General features: G+C 52.0%; 1 long non-coding RNA gene across 2 annotated transcripts; it reads right to left on the reverse strand.

The window, feature by feature from the left end:
- Positions 1-1,760: 1,760 nt before the first annotated feature.
- LOC140691328 (uncharacterized) lies at positions 1,761-9,234 on the reverse strand. Of its 2 annotated transcripts, none has more exons than XR_012066943.1 (3): positions 9,090-9,234; positions 8,429-8,516; positions 1,761-2,249 (listed from the first exon to the last, which is right to left on the reverse strand). It is a non-coding gene; the product is annotated as an uncharacterized lncRNA (long non-coding RNA). The 2 variants fall into 2 exon arrangements; XR_012066942.1 differs by lacking the exon at positions 1,761-2,249 and adding an exon at positions 7,593-8,332 and having other exon boundaries at positions 9,090-9,230.
- Positions 9,235-13,522: the final 4,288 nt, after the last annotated feature.

A 13,522-nucleotide genomic window follows, 5' to 3' on the forward strand; every position in this document is an offset into this window, starting at 1 on the left:
CCTCTCCACACATCTGGGACATCTCCCAGCAGTTAGAAGATGCTCAGTGGACGGCTGTTGATTGATGTCCAGCTAATATCTTTCTCATTACAGTAAACTCATCTCTTGAAATAGGAATCTGCTGCACCCGGTTCTCAGAAGCAGAGGAAGAACCAGAGACTCTCTTGATTCCATGTTTAAAGATGAGGTTCCGGGACATAGCAGAGCATCTGGGCTCTGACTGTGGACCGGCGTGAGCTGATGGGCATAAAGGCAGACTTGCAGGACAGGTCTCTGTGACTCTCCCAGGTGGAAGGAAGCGAGGCAAAGTGGGGGATGTTCGAGTGTGGTGACCCTCGGGGACACCCAGCTGCGGAGTCTGATGCGAGGACCTTGGGCCCTAAACCAGAGTTTTGACTCTTTATCGACGTTTACTGTGGGTCAGTCATTGATTCTCGGTTCCCTCACCTATAAAATATGACTGCTAATTATAAGTATGCTTGGCCAGCAAAAATTTCTTGACTCCAATACCTCTCTCCAGTCACACAGTAGGAACTTAATAAATATTTTGAAAGAAAGAAAACACCTACCTCAGTGTTGTTGCGGAGAATTAGACGAGGCAGTGAGGAAGCGGCGAGGAAGCGGCGAGGATGCGGCAAGAGAGCTGTGAGATGCGGCTGGTCCCGGTCCTCCACACAGAGCTGCTGGGGCCCTCACCATCCCTCTCCCCTCCCTGAAACAAGCCTTCCTGGGTGTCTGTCTTCTCTGTCTCTGTCTCTCCCTATCTCTGTATCTCTCTATCTCTGTGGCTCTGTCTGTCTGTCTCTCTCTCTCTGTCTCAGTCTCTCCCTGTCTCTCTCTATCTCTTTCTCTCTGTCTCTCCTCTCTCGCAGGCTTCTATTAGGATGGCAGACCATGCTCGGCATGGGGACCTCTGACAGCCGAGCCCCAGGGGACCACACAGGATGCACGACCCTCATCTCCAGGCTGCGTTCCTGCTAGTCTGGACTCCAGGAGGCAGAGCACAGCGGGCCAGCCCCTCCAACAGTGAACCACACGGTGGCTGCTCCCTGCCCTCTCCTCCCGTAAGTAGGTCGTCGCTGCCAGGACCTCTCAACGCCCTCCTTCTGATGCTTCCTTGAGCCAAGGCGGCCTGGCTTCTCCAGCACTTTCTCTCTCTTCTCCAGTGAGCAGCCCAGGGCGACTCAAAGCAGGCTGCTTGCAAGGCCACAGTCGGTCTGGAGCAGAGGGAGCCAAGGTGCCTGGGGTCCAGGCCCAGAGGAGGGAGGCTGGGGCCTGGTTCAGGCCCCAGAGCCGCCCTAGGCATTCAGACACCTTGTTCTCTGGTCATCCTCCTCCTCATCTGCGAAAGGAGAGGCTTAGGTTTGAAGATTTCTAAGCCCTTGTCTGGATCTTCGGTATCAGGAGAGACTCAGCAAACACAGGCAGTGATGCACTTGTCCCACGAGAAACAGGGACCCGCAGCCCCTGCCCTGCACGGAACATGACCACGGTCTATCGGGAGCTCTGTGCCCGGCCCTGCAACAGCTATTCCATATGCATTGAATTTAGCTTCCTAACAAGCGCATCAGACCAGCGTTATCATCCTCACTTTACTGTCGCAGGAACTGAGGTCCCGCCAGGTGAAGCGGTTAGCCCCACTAGAAGGAAGGAGAATTGTTTTAAATGCAATGACAGGTCACCAGGGAGGGCCCTGCGGGGAGGAAGTAATGTCTGTATCACTTAGGATACAGAGAAACAGAACCAGCGGGACACACAGGGACACCTAAGAGGGGATTTATTACAGGAATTGACACACACGGTCCTGGAGGCTGGGAGGCCCCAGCATCTGCCGTCTGCCAGCGTGGAGACCCAGGAAAGCCTGTGGTGCAATTTAGACCAAGTCTGAAGGCCTGAGATTCGGGGCTGGTGGTCTGAGTCCAGAAGCTGGAGAACCAGGAGCACTGGTATCCACAGGCAGGAGAAGGTGGGCGCTCCTGGCCTCTTCAGCCTCCGGACGTGTGGACATAATGGCAGTGTCCCCTTGGGGGCTTATTTTGAAGCTTAGATATGCTACCATTTGCTTCCTTATAGAGGTTGTTCACAGTTTTAATTTCAATAAATATGTATGAAAATGGAAGGCGCAGTGTCTGATAAATAAGACTACTGCACATAAATAAGACTTCCTTCCTCGTCCACCCACCGGCTAGTTCGTCCACATTGCAGTTCCCAGATGACAGAGGCAGTGATGTCCCTGCGCATTCGTGGCCCTGGGGACGTAGCAGAGGCTCTGTGAGTGTTGGATGACACAGAAAATATTAAAAAGTAAAAGTAAAGGAAAGAGAGGAAAGAAAGGCTGGCAATTTTAAAATGCGTTGGTCTGAGAGATGAGAAAGGGGTCACTTGTCAAACAATAATGTTATCAGTACAATCCGTTACCAGCACTGTATCAAAGAGTAAGTATGCATTTTATAAAAACACCATAAAAAGGCAAATCCTCTGCTCCCAGCCGCTGGAAGGATCTGGACGAGGGGGACCAGCTCTCTTTCCCATTGGCTCTGTTATCTGGGTTTCAAACTCAGCCCTTGGCCTCTTGCCTTGTAAGTCTTATCAGCTGTGGGAAGGAGGGGGAGTCTATCTCCCCAAGGCCCGCCCCAACCATGGCTGTCCCTGTGACCCAGAGTCAAGACACCAGAAGGTGCGGAAGGCTGGTCCGAGGAGTCAGGATGCAAGTCGGGGCTCAGGAGATAAAGAAACCCCTGCCTTGTTGCCTCGCACCTGCCACGATCAGCGGCACCACCAAAACAGCACGTCCTGGGAGCTGGCACTCCATGCCCCCTCCCCTGCGTGGCCGCTCAGAGGCGCGCAGAGTCAGGGCAGTCACGACAAAAGCGCTATCGTAGGTCAGAAAGGGACTTCAGAGTTTACGGAGACGTCGCCCCCTCTTGGCCCTCAGCACATGCCCTGAGATGGGTGCCGCAGGGAATAGCACCCCACCTTGGGGTCTGCAGGCTCAGCTCAGGGAGACTGAACAATCTGTTCAAGCGACAGACGGGACCTAAGCCCAAACTTTTTTCCTCCAAATTTCAGCTCATATAATTCCCATCACGAGATAAGGAAACATCAAATGTCCTTCGTTTTCTTCCTTTGAAAGAGCTCAGAGATTTCAATTCCTAAATGGGTTTCTATCTTCATACCAACTCTGGCTGTCGGGGGAGGCCACGCCTCCACATTTTATGGGCAAAGAACACATGATTAAGGAATAAACGGCTGGTCTTGTAAATTGCCTAATAGCTGCAACGAACAGCTTCCAAATATAAATACAGCCAGTCAACCAGAGTCCTAGCAAATGAACTTCAGACTATCTTGGAAAACAGGCCACTGCTCATAAAGCAACTGAAAGGGGAGCAGGTCTGGCTGAGCAGCCATCCATGACTTGACGAAAGGAGTAATATTTTCTTAGGTGAGCAGTTCTACCAATGGAAATAGCATCAGGAGCCAAGGGAAACGTGGTGCAGAGGATGGTGAACCGGCCCTGGACCAGAGAGCTGGGTGCTGGGCCCCTTCTGTGACTCTCAGAAGCCCCTTATTAGCCTCTGCCCAGGGGCTTTCCCAGCAGGTGAAACATTGGGTCCCTGGGGTCCTGTCCTCCTCTGCAGATCTGTGACTCAGTACAACAGGGAGAGACAGTTAAGTCAGAGCAGTTTTCATAGCAAGGAAACGAGCTTCACGAAACAATTCGGGCATCTAGTAATATTGCAGAAAAGTGTGTTACAGCCCAGTGTTACAGCTCAGTTGTGACAGCAACTTGGATCCTGGCAAGAGACCAAGCAGCAAGAAGCACTCAGAGGGTTGGAGAACTCAGATTTATGACACCAGTGGGACCGGAGGACTTAATCCTCTAAGCTCTGGACCGCGGCTGTAGGTTTACACAGGCTTTTATAAGCTGCCAGTTTACACTTTGCAACATTGTATGCAAATAAGGTATAACAAAAGTTGACTAATTAGGAACAAGCTTTGTAGAAATGGACCAATCAGGAGGGAGAGAAATAACCAATCAAGAGTGAGCTCCATGCAAATGAAGTACTACAAATGGACCAATCAGAAGTTAGGAAATGGACCAATCAGGAGTGAAGGAAATAACCAATCAGGAGTGAGCTCAGGGAACCAATAGAATTTTAGGGGTAAGTTCCACTTTCCTAGAAGTAAGCCTTCAGAGGCAAAAAGTGAGATAGAGCCGCTGGGCCAGGGAACCGGATGGTGCTGGCAGGAGAGTAGTGGCCCTGCCTGGGGGTCCTATTGGTCTTTTTTATGGGGTTTCCCATCTCAGTAAAATTAAGGACTAGCTGGTTCCCTGACCTGGGTTCAGAAGGCAGAATTTCTAAACACTGACCATCTCCAGGGGGAGCCTGCCTTCCTGGACAGTAGTGGATAAAATTCTGGTAATGTTGGTTTTCAGTTACTGAGCTGGGTCGGTGATTAGCATTCCCATGTATTTCTGGCTCCCTGCCTCCTGGGCAGAACTGCTCTTTCTGGGCCATCTGGGGGTGGCTGCGGCCATGTGGCTAGTTCTGACCGAGGGGCGGGGAGTGAGAGCAATGTGTATCTCTTCTCCTTGGGAGCTCTTACCTGTGAATGCTAGACTCTTCCGAGCTCTCTGCCCCTCCCCCTGTGACTCACTGTGGTCAAGATCGGGCTGTTTTGTCACCCCTGGCCCCTGAATGATGAGAATGAGCAAAGCCCCTGCAATCCCGTGATGAACCAGTCATATGAGCAAGAAACCCAGCTTCTTGGGATTTGAAGGCTATCTTGTTACTGCAGCATAATCCGACCTGTTCTTACTGATGCAGGCTTCATACGAACACTTTGCTGATCTAAAAGCTTCATGGCAGAGAGACTGGAATCGTGCACTGAAATGCTTTTCATGTAAGTCTGATTTTCCTCCACTTGATGTAGCCCCAGGGCATTGCCGCTGCAAGGAACACCATTCACTTTCTGCTCTCTGAAGTGCCATCCATGCAGAATACAACTGAATAGCAACAGAGCAGCTCTGGATTTGCGGACATAAACTCATTCCACTTACTGTTTTCACTTCATTAATTTTCAGGTTACTAGAAAGAATCCTTTTTATTTGCAAAGTATTTTATAGTTTTAAAAAGCACTTGCATTCCAAATATGTCATTCACAAAATACTCACAACCCTGTAGGGCAGATAACATTAGCTCCATTTTAAAACCAAGGTATTTGAGAGTCACACAGTTTAAGGGATCGCACAAGGACGCCAGTTAAGATGCGGCAAAGCTCGGACTTGTGCTACTAATTCAGCTGTGCCCATCCCTGCAGCATCTCTACTCTGAGCAGAAGTTTCCTTTGGTTTCTGTCTATTCTAATCAGGTGTCCCCTAAGTGGAGGCACACAGTACCAGTCAGCTCATCACTATTACTTTTCACAACCTAGTTTTTCTAAAGAAAAGTGCTGCTGGCAGAAACCTTCCATCACTACACTCAGGGCATGGAGCCACCCTGGTTGGGGGGTCCAGAAGAAAGCTTCACGTCCCCAGTTGGATAAACTGGAGGCTGACTCCCTGGTCAGCCTGAACTCCCGGCATCTTGCCTTGGCTACCAGTCCTGGCCCTGGTCTTGGAGAGGCTGACAGCCTGTGCTCTACGTAACCTCACACTTGGAGTCGGCAAAGTAGCTCGTCTATGATGTGTGGGGACATCACTTGCTGTGATGACCCCACGTGACTTCTCACTTCCTCTCCCAGCGAGTTCGGGAACTATTCCTCTCTCCTCGCATCTCCGTCTCCTTTTCCTTTTCCCTCCATGTTTCTTTTGCTGCTCCTCTGGTAAATCGTTGGTTTGGGTTGATCAACCTGCTTTCCTTACTTGGCTTTGAGTGAAAATCCTCCCATCTTCTGAGTCACTGATTCCCTGAGATGTTAGTTGGGCTGGAGCAGAAAGACTGAAAGATTTAGGCAGAAAACCTCCAGCATCAAAGGACTTTGAGGTGACAGAGAACTCCTCTCTATCCTCCCTGCAGTCAACACACTACACCCAGAGGGAAACGCACTTCAGACATCCCCTGTGTGGTCCCCCATTTCCAAAACTCCCCCACGAACAAATGTGAGGACACACATCAATCTTCGGAAGTGATGTGGCATCAGGAGCCCATGCTCATCCTCACTTCACCGTGGAAGACACACGCCGCAAACACAGAAGGAGGGCCGTGTCCATCTCGCTAGGGGCTGCCACCAGGACCCCAGCTCCCCTGAGCTCTGCGTGCCTGAGCCCACTCCTCTCCCAGCAAGTCTGACGTGGCTGATTCTTTTCAAGAACTCAGGTTGATGCTGCGTTCTCCTCCTGGGAAAGGGCGAGCGTTCGCGGCGACCTCTGGAAGACCCGACTGCTTTATGTGCCTTCAAGAGCTCAAAACTCAGGGCTGGAAAAAGCTGCAGGGGAGAGAGGCAGGAAGGGGAGCTGCCTAGAGGGTTACATCACATCCTCTCCTGCTCCTTCTACCCCCCTTACCCTCAAGGCTCCCGGAGCCGGGTTGGGTCATAGAGTCCATGGCAGCCATGGGTGCAAATTGACAGGTCTTCGTCATAAGCCACCGTGTAGCTTCAGGCTCCTGCTCTGAGCTGCCTGACCAGGTAAAGCCCCCGTTACGCGCTCCTGCGGCCCTGTGCTGGTGGACACACCGGGCTCACCTAGGCGGGCAGGGTTATTGACCTGCTGCGCTGCGGACCTGCACGGTTTTCCTTACCTGGCCAAGAGCGGGTACTCAGTAAACATTTGCTGAGTGGATGAATTAATCTTCTCTGCTGACATAGCAAGAGAGAGTGAGCTTAAGCTACGGCGAGAGGGATTTGCTCAGCACCAGCTCTGGAGCTAGACTGCCCGACTGCACATCCTGGCCTTGCAACTTACTTCCTGCCAGCCCTTCGGCTAACACCCCCATCCTGCCCGTGGTATAGCTCCAAATGGCGGTAACAGTAGTGCCCGCTCCTTGCGGCTGTTTTGAGGATCCTATGAGATAACACGTGTGACCACGTCAAATGGTCTCTAGGAAACACTAACGCCCAGGAGGGATCAGCTAAGTGCAGACTGCTCGCCAGCGGCGGCCAGCTGAGGGGGACGTTGGAGTTTGCACTTTGCAAGACACAGGAGAGGTTGATAACTTACACTTATCCAAAGAGGCACTTTTTTAGAGTTAAGACAGGAAAGATGTTCTAACCATAATTGTTCAATGAAGGCACTGGTTGAACTGAGAGATAGAGTTTATAACTAGAGACAAGCGAGGCATGGTCACCATAACACAGACAGTGAGGATCTCTGGCTGGGGGTAACTGATCACAGGGATCTAGGATCAAAAGAAATTAAGTGGGCATCCCAGGAAAAGCCCATTTTATTAAAAAAAAAAAACCCTCCGTATTTGATGGATAGAGATGTGTATCACAAACTCGGAGCTCTCCCAAAGAAGAGTCGTCCAAGTGAAGCTTGCTTGGGCATGTTACTCAGCCTCTCCGGTTTCAGCTTCTTCATGTGTAAAATGGGAGTGATAATAAGACACCAACTTTCCAGAGTTATTACAAGGACTGGATGTCCAGTAGCACACAGTAACACTGCCCAAACGTCAGGTTTAATAAAAGTGATCAAAAAACATCCCAAGCTGATAGCACCAAAGCTCTCTCTAGACAGTGGACAAATATGGTGGTCTGCTTTCTCCTGGAAGGGAAGATACTCTTAAATGAGTGTGTAAATAAACTTACAGGAAATGGACAGTGGTTGGGCCTCACAGTTAAGGACCTAGAACGGCTCAAATCTGAAGGCTGGTGACGGGAGTGGAGGAAAGACCCTTCTGAAGGGGCACACAGCATGTGAACACCCACGAGGCCCCTCGTGTCAGGTCATTCCTTGGCCATCAGGTGGACCTAGTGACCATCTCTGGGGTGTGCATCCACCTCCTCCTTCCAGGAGCAGCTCTGCCTGCCCAGCTTCCCGCAGCTCCACGTGTACCAACCTGTGTTCTTTCTATAAGACGCTTTTCTGCTTGAATCAGATGAGCAGCATTTTCCATCGCTTACAACAAAGGGCTCTGACTCAAACTGCAGACTCCCCAGACCGACTAAGTCAGAACCCTGCGGGGGCAAGCTCATTCATCTGGGTTTTTGGAAGCACCCCAGGTCACTTTTGTAGACACTGAAATGTGAGAACTACTGCTCTTGTTGAATTCTGAGACACCGTCCAGCTTGGACACTCTCTGGTTCTGTGGTTCCCTGGTTGTGTGAAATCCTGGCCCCACTCCATGTGGCCACATCTCCTGGACACAGGTTTCAGAGGCTGAAGCCATCTCTGATGTGGAGAGAACAGGGGAGCAGATGGTCCAGAGCCTCCTCCTCCCTCCCCCGCACCCGTACACCACGCTCACATCCACCAAAGGTGTGTTACCTGAGACTAGGGTGCTTGTAGCAACACACCATCAGGGAGCTGACACCTTCTTTCTTGGTAAAGGTAACTGCATTTCCAGGAGCCCCGACTATAAGGTAAGGTGAGAAAAATCATGACATTTTGTTTTCACTCTGCAGACAACTTTCCAGCAAAAAGATGAGTATGATGTTATGGAATATGGGAAATTGATCTCCCATTAAAAGCAAGATGCACCATCTTCCCATCCTTGTCCAGGGGGACTTGGCACATAAATTATGTTCTACAACATCCAAGCTGTCTCCATAGTGACCGGCAGCATTTCTAGAAAGAGAGCAAAAGCTGTGCTCCTCTTTGTGATAGCAAAACATCAACGAGCCTCCTGTGGGCTCAGGAAAATGTCGTGTTTGGAACTTCTGGGGTCCAGCTTGGCCAGATGGCCTCAGACACAGTGGGGACCCCTGGCCTGAGGGAGTCGAGCCCCAGGCTTAGCAGGAGCCAGGCAGAACTCCCTGGGAAGAGCAGAGCCGCCTTGGCTGTGCCGAAATGGAACTGAGTGGAGAGGAGAGGAAATTGTTCTCAGACAGAGCATCCAGTGGAGAAGTGGGAGCTTCCTCACGCCCCTGCCGTCCCAGAACCTCACTGCGGGTTTCCCTGCCCAGGTCTCCCGGGGGACCATTCTCACCGGTCTGCCTAGAACACCTGCTGAAGAACACCGCTTTCAGCAGGTTAACTTGAGGCGGGAAGCCCTATAAAAAAGACCAGCTGGACCCCCAGGCAGGGCCACTAAGCTCCTGCCAGCACCACCCGGTTTCCTGGCCCAGCGGCTCTATTGCACTTTTTGCCTCTGAAACGGCTTACTTCTAGAACAGTGAAGCTTCCCCCTAAAATTCTATTGGTCCCCTGAGCTCACTCCTGATTGGTCCATTTGTAGTACTTCATTTGCATGGAGCTCACTCCTGATTGGTTATTTCTCTCCCTCCTGATTGGTCCATTTCTACAAAGCTTGTTCCTAATTAGTCAAATTTTGTTATACCTTATTTGCATATGATGTTGGAAAGTGTGAACTGGCAGCCTATAAAAGCCTGTGTAAAGGAACATATGGGGTCCAGAGCTTGGAGTGTTAATTCCTTTGGCCCCGCCAGCGTAATTAACCTGAGTTCGCCAACGCTCCGAGTGCTGCTTGGTCTCTGGCCCGGATCCAGGTTGCTGTCGCAGCTGAGCTGTAACACCGAGCTGTAACTCATCTTTCTGCAACAAACTCTCTTTCCTGAGAAACTGCCCAGCTGCCCTCCCCTGGAGCAGAGGACCAGTGCTGGACTCCATCCACTGTACACAGCCCACCGCGACCTGCAGCCACTTGTCTTCCCAAGTTTGGCTCCAGTGAGTCCCCCAAACCCTCTCAAAAGCTCCCAGACCTTCTGCTCAAGCAAAATGGCCCCTCACTCTCTTCCCTGCACCTTCCCCACATTCGCACCTCCAGGCTTTTGCTGTCAGGATGTCCCCTTCCTGCTGCTGAGCTCTGCCCTTCCCCTGACCTGGCCCCTCCTCGCCCGGGCTCCAAATCCAGCGTTTGCCGGAAGGTGCATCTTCCTTGCGCTACCTCAACCCCCCGCCGACATAGACCTTCACTCCTCCATGGTCCACCCCTGACAGCCTCAGCGGCTGGCTGGGCGGGAGGAAACACGCGGCCTGGAGGCAGAGAGCACAGGTTCAGATCCAGCGCTGCCCACTCTCAGCTGTGCGGCTTTTCTGTATCTCGTTGGCCCTACAACCTGGCGAGGTCGTTTCTGTGACTGAAGGCAGTGTTACCGATGGTCTCCCAGGACGCCTGGCACACAGTAGCTGCTCAGCAAGTAACGAGCAGTAACAGCAGCACCTTGGATTTTCATGTCATAGGCGTAGGGGCCAATGCTGCGCCGGGACCTTGTCCCCACCGCACACACCTCCCCGCGGCGCCGAGCTCGCTTCCAGGTACTTTGAAAGGGCTCAGAGCCTGTGTCCTGGGAGCCCCGGGGGCTTGTCCTAGTTCACTGGCTTTTCTTCAGTAAAGGAGCAAAATTGAGGGGCCCTAAGACCTGCCTGGCACTCAGCTGACCAGCCAGCTTCACAGAGCCCAGACAAAGCGCACCCCCAATCTTAGGATGAAGGCAAGGTGCGCTTCTGCGAGGGGAAGCCCCGAGGGTTCCCGCCCTCATCAGAAAGCCAAAGCGGTCTCTGCGGAGCTGCCTGAGGACAGAGCTTGCTAAGGAAACCGCTGGGTTGTCAAAACACATCCTGGCGTCTCCTGTCAGAGGTGTCAGCCAACATCTTGGAGGACGGCAGAGCGAGCTCTTGGGAGCTCAGTGCTGATAAACGGTTTGTAAATGTCACGTAGATGTCAGGGCGGGTGCCAACACGGGTGGAAGCCACCTCTGCTTCAAAGCAACGGAAAATTGTGAAACCTCCAGCTTTCTCGGATAAGCTCATGGACCATATTTTTAAACCTATGAACAGTAAAAATGACCATAAATCTACTTGTCTCAACCGCAAGATAACAAAAACTTCACTACACTAAAAACAGTTTCCTATTCTTTTGTTGTTTTTGTTTTTAAGACCCATAATTCTTGTCTCCAGGACTCATTCCTCCCTTTACCCCATCCAGGTAGACCTCCTCTCTCATTGCTATTGATTCAACTAGTCAACCAACTGGCTTTCATGATGCTCCACTGTGTGCCCAGAACCCTGGGTGGTGGAGGTGGGGGGCGGAGAAAGAGAAGAGAAGAGAACAGTACGGCTGTCCTCAAGGAACCACTTCAGCCCAGTCCTTCTGCCACATCTGCATCACCCAAGACCTGCTGGCCTCCGTTCAGGACTCGGCCAGCCAATAAATATTTATCCAACATTGCTGTGGGCCTGGGATACAGGGCGTGGACGAGCAGAACGAGGTTCTGGTTCTCCTGGAGCTTACATTCCTGTAGGAGAAAGAGGCAGCGAGCAAGTAAACAAGTGTTCCAAGTTCAGAAAACGGTGAGTGCCATGAAGATTAGGTAAGAGAGAGGAAGACGGGGTGGGACGGGCTGGAGGCCAGAGCAAGCCTTTCTGCAGAGGTGGCATGGCTGGTTTGTCACCAGGGCTGAGACAGAAGAGGAGACACTTAACAATCCCTTCCCGTTGGGGACCTGCTCGTAAGCCCGGGGGACTTGCAGAGGGCGTGGGGGTGAGTTCAGAGCTGCTGGCCTGGTGGAGCCTCCTAGGTCAGGCTCTGCTTCGAAAGAGCAAAGCACAGTGCCTGAGACATGGAAGAGGCCGAATGACAGTGATGAGTGACAGTGTTCACTATCCGCCGTGTGCCGGGCCATGTGCCAAGTGCTCACCGTGTGAGATTTCGTTTGATCCTCACCACTGTCCACTGTGGGGAGAAACAAACGCACAACCTGAAAGTTGAGAGTTTTGTTTTATTCAGCGTACATTCTGAGGACGTCACGCCCAGGAGACAGCCTCTCGGACAGCTCTGAGGGGCCGCTCTGAAGAGGTCAGGGAGGAGCCAGGATGTACAGGAGTTTTTGCAACAAAGACCAGGTCATCGGAACATCAAAAGGCTACTGTTAATTAAAGAAAACCAGACACCCCAAGTTAAGGAATTTAGCGCTTTTCCACATATGGGAAGATGCAAGAGTCTGGGCTCCTTGAAATCATATTCTGATGTGCACCTCAGCTGTCTCGGGCCAGGGCCCTGGGCTCTGGGTGGCTGCAGTGGCTGAGAGCTTGAAATCGCGCATCCTGATTCCATCCTGAGTGCCCTCAGGGCTCACTGTTCGGGTGGCTGCAGTGTGGTGGCTGCGGCATCCTTGTTCACAGATACAGCAAGTAGTGCTTTTCACCAGCCGAGGAAGGCTGTTATCCCCACATGACAAACATGAAGTTTTTGCAGGGGATTGGCTGGAGCTAGAATGTAACCCCAGACCACCCGGTCTCCTAGGCTGTAACGCACGCGGGCGTGAACGAATGAATGAATAAATGATCCTCCATGTGCCCTTAGCTCCCACTGTTTCTAGGAGGGAGACGGAGGTGGAGGCCAGAAACATCACTGGGTCATCGGGATCCATATACTGAATCGCATCTGAGATATTGCTGTATGTAAGTGTTCATAGCTTTGCAGTATCCCAGCAAAGAGCTTCCTGCCCCAGACGAGGGGCACTTCTGAGAGAGGTTTAGTTTCTGAAGCTGAACAAATCAAATAGTTTAAAAAAAAAGTGTTTTTTTTCCTGTGCACTACACAGGAGACTTTTGTGAACTGATAGATTTTTTAAGTTGTGTTTTAATCACCATAAACTAATGACGATATTGACCAGCGAAATATACTGCCCTGCGGCGGTCAGGAGAGAGCCCGGGCCTCGGACTGTGTTGAACACAGAGCTGGGCTGAGATGAGGTGAGAGGCCAGTGACACAGGTGGGGCTTCACACACGCTGTGATGAGCCAGCTTTACCCCCGCCCGGCAGCCCTGACCGGTCCACTCAGATGCCGATTCCTCCTGCGTCACCCCGCCCGTTTCCCTGCCCAGGGGAACTCTCCTCTGTCCTCCCAGACCCATCTCCAGCACCTGATACCTGCCTCTGATGTCATCATCACTGGCTTCATTTGGGCTGCTGGGTAGATCTTGGGCAACCATCAATAGGGCATCTGAGGGCCTGTGGCTGCCCCCCTAAAATTTATTTAAAAATCGGGTTGGAGCCCATCACTGGCCTTCCAGCAGAACTTCGAGATGGTCCCACTGCATCTCTTTTGGGGGTGCCGCCTGGAAGGCGGGGCCATGTTCCTGCTCCAAGGTGGTGAGCGGCCTGGAGTGGTGCTGGCTTTGAAAGTCCCTCTGGATCATTCCAGGGACTCTTGGCTTCCCCAGCCCTTACCTGTGCCTGTCACCACCCCTCCACTCCTGCGGGAAAGCATGCATGCTCTCCTGGTGCCCCAGAGCCCCCACGCCTGTCCCCCGCTCTTCTCCAAAGGAGCACACCTTTCCCTCGATCACAGCCCTGCTCATTTCCTCCCTGGCTCTGCGTCTAATTAAACGTGATCTCTTTATTCATTTGCTTCCTTCCCTGAAGAGCCTCCCCGCTGGACTGGGAGACCCACCAGC

Source organism: Vicugna pacos, chromosome 34 (genome assembly GCF_048564905.1).
Source record: "Vicugna pacos chromosome 34, VicPac4, whole genome shotgun sequence".
Classification (NCBI taxonomy): Eukaryota; Metazoa; Chordata; class Mammalia; order Artiodactyla; family Camelidae; genus Vicugna; species Vicugna pacos.